We start from the raw sequence: 9801 nt of genomic DNA on the forward strand, positions 1-9801 counted from the left end.
AATTTCAATATATTATATCTTTGTATTTGAATTTCGCATTTTTTTTAAAATTATTATTTTAATAAAAGTAGTTAAATTATTACTATTATTTTACTTTTATAAAAATAAATTAAATAATATTATTTTTAAATTATGTTTTATAATAGTGTTTGTAATATGTATAATTGATAAGTGTTGCAATTTATAAATTATATCATTTATTAATAATAATACTTTTTATTTAAACAATTTATAATTTAGTTTAAATATATTTAAAACTTAAATATATATTTTAATATTAAATTAATAATTATATTTTATATCAAAAAAAATACTAAAAGAAAATCACAAAAAAGAAATAATTCAATTATAAAAGATATATAAATTATTATTAAGTTTTTATAAACTATGTACTAAAATTAAATAGTTATATTCTATTTCTTATTTATTACATCATATTTATTTATCAACATGAAATTTATATGTATTACATTTATTTATTATTTACAAATGTACATATTAAATTATATAGATATTATTTCATAATTAAAAATCACTTAATTTTATGAAAATTTTGGAAATACAAAACATTAAATAGTAAACCTTTTTCAATTGTGTAAAATTAAACAATTAGTTTTACTTATAAAATATTTTTATATTTCAATACATTTCATTTTTTCTTATACAAATGTGAGTTTTAATATAAAAATTAAATTCTTAGTTTCATTAATTAAAATATAATATATTTTAATTTTTTATTATAACCATGCCCTTTATTTTGACTATTTGTTTTATTAAGAAAAATAATTATATTTAATTCTCTCTCACACACACACAAAACTTATGTCAGTATCACTCTATCTTACTATTTTATCTCTCTTCCTCTTCCTCGTCTATATTATATATCATTTTTTCCTCTGCATATATGTTTATGTTGTTATTGTTCTATACTGTTATTTATCTCTATCTATATCTCTATCGTAGTTTTTGTCCAGTGCTAATGATTGAAAATAGTGTGAGTTCCATTTGATAATCAAGATGAGAATAATACATAGTTGGGGGAGTTTTTCCAACTACTTATGGTTCTCTAGTAGCATACATAACATGCTTAAACATATAATGTGATGCTCCAAATGCTTCATCACTTCTTCAAGTTCTATAATTCAAATATTTGCATGGATGTCTTTCCTCATTGCACATATTTTAAGTTGTCAATATAGAACGTGCAAATTTGTCTAAAGCATATGTATTGATTGTAGTATGGTATTAAGTACTTAATGCCATATTGGAGACTTTGGCCTCTTATTATTGGGCTTAAATGCCTAGAGATATAATAATATAACACAAGAATTTAACAATAAAATATGATTCATCCTATCAGATCACAAGTGTATTTCTAGGACGAGAATTTAACAACAAAATATGGGCCATCATATTAGGTCACAAGTGCATTTCTTGGCAAAAATTAATGCATTTACAATGTTAATTTAGAACTATTTAACCTTGTTCTCAATCATCTACAACTCTACAACCATTATGTGTTAGGCAGGAACCATGACACATTGTGTCTCTTGTTAAATATGATTTTTTTTGGCAGGGAACTATTATTTTTGTTTGGCCCCTTCCTATTTGTTTTTTCAACCAAACATCAGTTTTCCAAAGTTTTAGACTATAGTTTTCTAAAGTTTTAGACTATATATTTTAAAATTCATCTAACAGAAGAAAAAACTTTTTTCTCATTGGTTAAGAACTATTTTCTTGGGGATAAAATCTATTTTTCTAAATTGAAAAAAATTGAAAAAAATGCAAAGATAAGATTCTAATTAATGCTCATGTCAGAACTAAAATTAAGAGATAAAAATGCAATTAATGTTCTTATTACATTTCATTTGATATTTTATTAATTTGGAAGACGAGGTGCTGGCTTTCTTTTTAGTACATTCGCTTATCTTGTTTTTCTAGTCAATTTTAACTTTCCAATTTATGAAAGTGTCTTTCTCTCTATTATCAAGCTAAGTTGTCATACAATATTTCTCACATTTTGACATCGAATAAACTAATCGTTGATCTTAAACTAATGTGACGGTCAAATAAATCGAATTTGATGCTTGTATGGATGTATTGTTAATATATTTTAAACTTCATACATAACAATTAATTTTGTAAGAAGACTTTTATCGGAGGAGTTTGGGCAAGATTATAATTGTTTAGAAGGATTTAAGATTACCCCACAAAACATTTATACTTATGAAATGAATAACTAAAATTACAACACAATAAATTATAATAAAAATAGTCATGATTCTACTGAAATGGGGTCCAAACAAAACAAGAATTGGAAATGGTACAAGGTCGGCAAGAACGATGGATAGTCCTAATAATAATAATCAATTATTTTCATTTTCATTATTAAAAATTTTTTGTAATTCATTAATTTAAGTTTTTTTTATTATTTAAAATTTTAAAAATATAAAAATAATATTAAATTATAGTAAAATTATGATAAATATGTTTAACTTCAATGTCATTGATTATGATCACTTTGATACAAAATTTCTATTTTCTTTATAAATTTCATAACATGACATTTTTTAATTTGTAAAAATAATAATTACAATGTGTTTTTAATTTTTTATATGAATTTGCATGTAAAACATTAAATGCAACTATACCCATAATTCAAACAATTATATAATATTTGTAAAAAAATAATTTCAACCATTATAGCTTACATGATTCCATCATCTAGAATTGAAGATTGTTGCTTAAAGAAATATATACCTGCATCACTTGCAACAACTGTGATAAACTCATGATATGTCATTGTCATTTGAAAATCTTCCACTAGTAGGCTTCCACATAAATATTCCAAGATGATTTCCTATAACCCCAAAAGGCAGGGACTAAAGCTCTCGAAGAGCTCTTGTTTTTTTGTTTTTTTGTTTTTTTATTGAAACAAAGCAAGCTTACAAAGAATAATAGCTACACAAGGTAGTTGGAAGAGAGATTCATCATGTAAAACAAATCACTACAAAACAACTAACAGTTGGCATTACATTGAGAGGACATGACAAAACACTTTGCAAAGGTTCATATGACAATATGATTGTTAATGTACTTTTGATTTCTAAACAAGAGCTCTTGCCTTTCTGTAAAAAAAGATGATAGATTTGACAATTTATAAATTTTATTTTGTATCTATGCTTTAAAAGTTACGCTAGAGGCTAAAATTGCCACTATGTTAGGGTTTCATGCAATCTTTGAGTTTCTTTGCGTACGACTCTTTGTTTGAGCTTTCCTTTTGTGTTTTCCACCTCTCAAACCGCATTTATTGCAGGAGTTTTTAAGCTAGTTTACAATGGCCCCGACCAGTGGTGACCCAATTGTTAATACTAGTGTTTACGCTACTGCTTAGGAAAGCCATGGTGCATCTACTGAACAAATGTCCTCGCAAATTTGTCCCGAAGATTTTTCACAAGGTAATCCTAATATCTTTGCAAGAATTTGATGATGCTTGTGATTAGTTAAAACAACATACCTTAATAGGGTATTTTGTGGGTAGGACTCCTCCTGAAGCTATGCTCTAAGAATGGGTTAACAAGAGCTAGACTCCTCATGGAGTCCGCCTTGACGCTGTGCAAAACTTTACCAAATTTTTTTTTTTTCGCTTTGTCAACCTGTCACGGGTAGACGTGACTTTTAGCAATGGTCCTTGGTCAGTGTGTTCTTCCCTACTAGTTTTTCAAAGATGGTCGAGAGATTTCACTGTCTCTAACGACAAAAAGCTTAGGGTTCTTGTGTGGGTAGAGTTCCTGGGTTTACCCTTGCCATGTTGGCCTTTTATTGAGTCCATTCCTAATACTCTTGGCAAAGTTATTACAAAGGAACATGAAAAAAAATTCAATGCTTGTCCTCAGAAACATGTATGCATTGAGGTTGATCTCTCCAAGGATCTTAAGGATTCTATGGAGATATAGATTGGTTCTCAAACCTTCTCTCAAAAGGTGTTTTATTTGAACCTGCCTAACACATGTTATCAGTGCCAGTTAGCGGAACACAAGATTAGGGATTGCCCTTTGGTTGTAACCAGGGTTAAACCCCCACCTAAAGAGGCCTTTGTCAAACTAGCAGAAGGGAAGCAAAAAGAAGAATGGGCCACTATTGGGTGCAAGGGAAAGGCTCCCTTGGCTCCTAAATGGTCATATGAAGATGTTATTTCGGTTCCTCCTATTTCAACAGGAACGCAAACCCCAGCCATTGTAGGAATGCAAGCAGTTTTTTTGGAACCAAACCCTAGTGTTTGACAGGTTTCAAACCCTAGTTCACAAGGGATCAAAGTGGTCGCCAGGGCTAACACCTCGGTTGTGATTCGCACTCCTCTTGCTACTTCCTCCATTACAACCTAGAATGTGCAGTGTTCTCGCAGTCCTCCCAGATGTGCTGAGAAACTAGGGGAGAAACATCAAGTCATCAATCTAGAGGATTTTCCTTCTGGCTTTAACCAAGTTTCAATTTTCTTACAGAATAGCTACTCCTCTCTCAAGGACGAAGAAGACATGGAAGAATTTTCATGAATTTTTTTATCATGGAATGTGCGAGGTCTTACAAACCTCTCTAGAAAGTAGTATGTCAGGGATACTCGCCATAGACTTGGTAATTTATATTTTCTATGTATGCAAGAAGTTAAGATCTCTGGTTTCACGCTTTCCTCTACATGTCGTGTCATTTGGCCGAATGGCTTTATGTTTTCCTCTGAACGCGATTCTAGCAGAGGTGGTGTAGTTACTCTTATGTCACCTTGTCTTCATTCTACTATTATTTCACATGATTCTGACCCCATGCACAGAATCATTTACTTTAATTTTTTAATAAAAGTAATTAAATTATTACTATTATTTTACTTTTATAAAAATAAATTAAATAATATTAATTTTTAATTATATTTTATAATAGTGTTTGTAATATGTATAATTGATAAGTGTTACAATTTATAAATTATATCATTTATTATTATTAATATTTTTTATTTAAACAATTCATCATCTAGTTTAAATATATTTAAAACTTAAATATATATTTTAATATTAAATTAATAATTATATTTTACATCAAAAACACACACTAAAGGAAATAACCACAAAAAATAAATAATTCAATTCTATAAGATATATAAATTATTATTAAGTTTTTATAAACTATGTATTAAAATTAAATAGTTATATTCTATTTCTTATTTATTACATTATATTTATTTATCAACATCAAATTTATATATATTACATATATTTATTATTTACAAATGTACATATTAAATTATATAGATATTATTTCATAATTAAAAATTACTTGATTTTATGAAAATTTTGAAAATACAAAACATTAAATAGTAAACCTTCTCTAATTATGTAAAATTAAACAATTAGTTTTACTTATAAAATATTTTTATATTTCAATACATTTCATTTTTTCTTAAGTTTTAATATAAAAATTTAATTCTTAGTTTCATTAATTAAAATATAATATATTTTAATTTTTTATTATAACCATGGTTTTATCTTGACTATTTGCTTTGTTAAGAAAAATAATTAACTCTCTCTCTCTCTCTCTCTCTCTCTCTCTCTCTCTCTCTCTCTCTCTCTCTCTCACTCTCACACACACACACACACACACACACAACTTATGTTGGTATCACTCTATCTTACTATTTTATCTCTCTTCCTCTTCCTCCTCTATATTATCTATCATTTTTTTCCTCTGCATATATGTTTATGTTGTTATTTTTCTATACTACTATTTATCTCTATCTAATGATTAAAAATAGTGTGACTTCCATTTGATAATCAAGATGAGTATAATGTTGGGTGATGCGACGCGCTCCCCTACCCACAGGTGGTTAATTATGTGGTGTTCCATGTTCACTAACAGTCATGGCTTTTGGTGCAACGGTAAATGGGCCCCACTATTGGTATCAGAGCTTGGTTTTGGCCTGGTCATGGGTTCAAATCTCCTCGGTGCCTTCCCGACCCGCGTAAGCACCTAGTATGCGCGTCGAGGGGGAGATTGTTGGGTGATGCGTCGCGCTCCCCTGCCCACAGGTGGTTAATTATGTGGTGTTCCATGTTCACTAACAGTCATGGCTTTTGGTGCAACGGCAAATGGGCCCCACTTATAATACATAGTTGGAGGAGTTTTTCCAACTACTTATGGTTCTCTAGTAGCATGCATAACATGCTTAAACATATAATGCGATACTCCAAATGCTTCATCACTTCCTCAAGTTCTATAATTCAAATATTGGTATGGATATCTTTCCTCATTGCACATAGTTTAAGTTGTCAATGTAGAAGGTGCAAATTTGTCTAAAGCATATGTATTGATTGTAGTATGATATAAAGTAGTTAGTGTCATGTCAGGCATACCCATCATAGACTTGGTAATTTTTATTTTTTTTGTATGCAAGAAGTTAAGATCTTTGGTTTCATGCTTTCCTTTGCATGTTGTGTCATTTGATCAAATGGCATTATGTTTTCCTCTCAACGCGATTCTTACAAAGGTGGTGTAGTTACTCTTCTGTCACCTTGTCTTCATTCTACTATTATTTCACATGGTTCTGACCCCATCCACAGAATCATTTGGTTTTTGCTTTCTATCAATAATCATTCTTTTGGAGTACTTAATGTTTATGCTTCCAATGATGTTGTGGAAAGATCTCAATTGTGGGGTTGGATGGCTAACAACTTGCCTCCGGCTACTTGGGTTATGTGTGGTGACTTCAACATGGTTGAGTTGCCCTCTGACAAAGATGGCATTTTGTCTTTTCGTTGGACAACTGGGGAAAGGGAATCCTAGTCTACATGCGTAATAAATTGGGCCTTTTTGATCCCAATACTAACTACCGCAAGCATAGTGGGGTTTGACGCACTTGGTCCAACTTTCGAGTTGGCTCTGACCTTATTTTAAAACATCTCGATCGTGCCATGATTACTGAACAATATTTTTTCTCTTTTTTTGAGGATCGAGATTTACCTTTCATTCCCTTGCCAGATGTGATGTTATCAGACCACTATCCCATTTATTTTTCTATTTTGTGGCACATAGTTGTCCAACGAGTTGTCAAGACTTAGTTTTTTCCTTAATACGTTAGTGCTGATGTGTGCTTCCACTATTTCTCATATCCTACATATCTAGAATTTGGAGCCACATCCACATTCTCAAACAGGGTGGATTTAGTGGTGGAATGATGTCATTACCAAAACCACTCGATTTTTGCATATCTATGGGCGATAGTTGGCAGTTTTTAGAAGATGGTCTTATGAGTCCACTACCACTGCTCTCGAGAAAGCTTATGAGGCTCTCACCCTTAACCATTTTGATGTTGGTTTAGGTTGGAATTGCAATAGGAAAGGTAAACTTCTGGGAGGAGTGAATCAGTAGTTTAAACTTTGACCCATAAAACTTTTACCATACATCCATCTCATGCATTCAATAAGTAAATTGAAATACCATATAAAAAATGTATATCTAAATCATGTAAACAAATAAACATTCACACATATATAACACCAGATATGATTACCCAGAAACCCTCTAATGAGAAGATAAAACCAAGGTGGGGATGACACCCACAAATCTTCACTACTGCAGTAATAAATTATATCCAATGAAGGTTACAATGTTTGATCATGAGACATGATCTACCCTATGAAAGGTCCGCCCTATTAAAGGCTTACAAAGGTTGTTAGGTCTTACCTTGTTAAAAGATTTCAACACCCTATTAAAAGTGTGCCTTGTCAAAGGAATTTAACTCACAATAAAGTAAGCACCTTGTTAGAGGATTTCAATACAGCCTGTTAGGACTACTTTGTTAAGAGATTTAACTGATCCACCTGTTAGAATAACTCAATATTGATCCTACGGTTAAGACTTTATTGCTTGATGACAGATCACCTCTAAACTGATGTATACTTGATCCTTCTTGATCAAATGTCTCTCTGTTGCATACTATTTCCTTCCTTTGTTCTCCTTTAACTGATTCTGCAATGCAATTTCAATTCACAATTCCTTAGCCACTATGAATACTCTATTTTCGCATGCAAACTTCTCACTTCGCTCCTTCCATACACAAATGAAGTTTTAAGATTTATCCTCCTTAAGAAGACCTAGGTGACTTAGGGTTAGGTATGAATCAACGACTATGATTCATCCATTTTGCCGCTTAAACCTTCCCTTTACCTGATTGGATGCATGTAATGCATAGGGTTTCCAACTTAAGATTCATCCTTATCATCAAAATATCATAATTCAATCTGCAAGTTGGCTAAAAAATGGTTTACACAGTAGTTTGTGCCATTACAAACAACTATGACAAAACTATGGTACTCGGCATCTAAAGTCTCTGATGCTTGGCATATACTAATTTCTATATTGTGACTCAACATCTAAATGACTCGACATGCATTGCTTACTCGGCTTCTGTATCACTCAGCATACACTGTCTACTTGACACTTGAGTGACTTGGCACTCACTATGGACTCAGCATGCTCTATCTTATACATGTTGTGCTAGGCATGTACTACTTGTTCAACATGAACTAAATAAATGACTTAAGTGTATAGACACTCACCTGTCAAAACCAATCTGAGATCAACAATCTCCCCCTTTGACATGAGTGTCAAAAACACTTGGTCATGCATTGATATCCTTATTCTTATGGGCATAACATATCTCTTATTTGGCTTATGTACAAAATTTCAAAATTTTGCAACAACTTAGACCTCAAAATTTGATAACTCCCTCTGAGTTGTTAGATTTGATTCTGAGCTCAAATTGTTCCTCCTGCTAAGTAGATATTTTGTATTGTTCCTTGCTTGCTCCCCCATTATACGCTTGCTCTGTCTTAGTTTAGAACTCTTTCTCTCTCTTTTTTTAAGATAACTTCCTCCTCCTTTGGCTCCCCCTTTGGCTTTGGCTACTCTTTCTCCCCCTTTTTTACTTTCTCCCCCTTTTTGACACTGATGTCAATGGGCTATGCACTGATAGTGTGTTTGTCCAAGAAAGATTTATGGACCTCAAGAATAATTTTGAGAGCAACATACCAATTTTCACAAGCTACATCCAAAGACTTAATTTGGATGGCCAGCTCCGCAGCAAGGTGGACTAAACCATCTAATGTAAAAAGATTGGGGTCTTTCTTCATAAGACTTTCTGCATAGCCTAACTCCTTGTGCACAATCTCCATGTGAGGAGTCAATGTTGTTTGGATGCTAATCAATTTGGCTCTTATGTTGGCTTCTTTGGTAGATAATGTTGCTAATTGACTTTGGGTTTGCAATAAAATTCTAAAATGCTTCTCACTTTGAGTTGGAGTCATAGGCAATTTTGCACCTAATGAAGTAATTTGACTTTCCAAACTCAAAATGTGACTCCTTGTCTCTTGTGTGAAGAGTGTGGGATTGCACAATTTGGTGTATAGTGAGAAAATGTTCTCAAGTACCTTCTTCACACTTTCTACCTTAGTTGCCAATGCACCTTGTGTAAGTGCTATATCACTAGATATTTTCTTATTCACTTTAGTTTGGAATTTATTTTCAAACCATTCTAATAATTTTGCATTGGTGTCAAGGTATGCATCACGTACCTTTTCCACTATATTTGTCAATTGTTTAATCAATGGCTTGGTTTCATCTAGAGTAGGTGGATTAAATGCATCTAGGAAGATATCTTTAATTGTTGAGATAATGGGTGTTGCACACATTGCATAATATTGTTATTTTATTATTTTATTTTATTATGTAATGTTGTGCCTAGATGGATGTGCAACA

This window comes from Cupressus sempervirens, chromosome 10, assembly GCF_028749045.1.
Source record: "Cupressus sempervirens isolate cs-2001-9-10 chromosome 10, ASM2874904v1, whole genome shotgun sequence".
Classification (NCBI taxonomy): domain Eukaryota; kingdom Viridiplantae; phylum Streptophyta; class Pinopsida; order Cupressales; family Cupressaceae; genus Cupressus; species Cupressus sempervirens.